Consider the following 1,660-nt stretch of genomic DNA (forward strand, 5'->3'; position numbering starts at 1 on the left):
TTATGCATAGACCCCAAAAGCAAAGACAGAAACAACAAAAATAAATAAATGGGATTTAATTTAACTAAAACGTTTCTTAAAACAGTGAAGGAAATAATCAACAGCATTACAACCTACAGCATGGGGGAAAATATTAACAAACCTTGGACAAAGGGCTAATATCCAAAATCTACAAAGAACTCCAACAAATCAGCAAGGAAAAAAATTCAGCCCCCAAATCCAGCAAAATATATAAGCAGACTTTTTCTCAAATGAAGATAGGCCAATGGTCAAGAAACCAATGGGAGAGAAAAATGCTTAACATGGCTAAGTATCAGAGAAGTGAAATTAAAATCACAATGAGATACTATCTTACCCTGTCAGAATCACTATTATTAAAAAACAAAAAAACAACAGATGTTGGCATGGATGTAGAGAGAAAAAAACACTTCTCACTGTTGGTGGGGATGCAAACTAGTAGCACTGCTATGGAAAGTAGCACGGAGATTCCTCACAGAGCTAAAAGTAGACCCACCGTTTGATCCAGCAATCCCACTAGTGCGTGACCCGAAGTCATTTTATCAAAAAGACACCTGAACTTCAATGTTTATTGTGACACTATTCATGATTGCAAAGATAATGGAATCAACCTAAGGGCCCATGAACTCATGAGCAGATAAAGAAAATGCTGTGTGTCTATACCATGAAGTGCACTCAGGCATAACAAAGGAATGAAGTTATGTCTTTTGCAAAACCTGGATGGAACCTAAGTGAAGTATCTCAGGAATGGAAAAACAGAGACCACATGTTCTTACTTATAAATGAGAGCTAACTGAGAGACACATGTGGTCATAAAGTCATGGAATGGACATCAAAAGCTAACGGCAGAGGGAGAAAGGAGTTAAGACGTGCGAATCTGTCTACCAAGTACAACGTGCACTGTTCTGGCGAAGCATGCTCTGAATCCCTGACCTCAGCTGGGTATAATAACCCATTTAACAAAAAATACTTCTATTCCATAAATTTTTTTAAATTAAAAAAAAATCAGGAGAAGAAAAGTAACTAATAATCACAAAGACAACATAGATTTAGAAGGTGAAATCTGTTCTCTATTCCCACTATGTCAGCGTAGAAGAATTTCTCTGTTCTCCAGAAAATTCAAGGACAAAGGCTTTGGACAATAATTGCAGAAGAAGCAGCCTATGGAATTATGAAAAGATTTTATTAAGATTTTAAAAAGTATTGAACCTGTGTGATATGATGGAAAAGGCACTGAACTCAAACGTAAGACTCCTAAGAAACAAGAGACCAGGCCTTTGTCTATGTAACTTCCGCAAAGTCATTCAATCTCCCAGATTTTTGCTTTTTCATGAGTAAAATTAAACGTCTAACCAGGCATGGTGACTTACACCTGTAATCCTAGCACTTTGCCAGGCTGAGGAGGTTGAATTTCTTAAACTCAGGAGTTCAAGACCAGACTGAGCACAAGTGAGACTCCTCTCTACTAAAAATAGAAAAACTAGCTGGGTGTTGAGGGGGGCACCTGTAGTCCCAGCTACTGGGGAGCCTGAGGCAAGAGGATTGCTTGAGCCTAAGAATTTGAGGTTGCTGTCAGCTAGGATGCCACAGCACTCTACCAAGAGAGACACAGTGAGACTCTGTCTCAAAAAAAAATGAAAAA

This window comes from Otolemur garnettii, unplaced genomic scaffold, assembly GCF_000181295.1.
Source record: "Otolemur garnettii isolate 467f Iridium unplaced genomic scaffold, OtoGar3 scaffold00142, whole genome shotgun sequence".
NCBI lineage: Eukaryota > Metazoa > Chordata > Mammalia > Primates > Galagidae > Otolemur > Otolemur garnettii.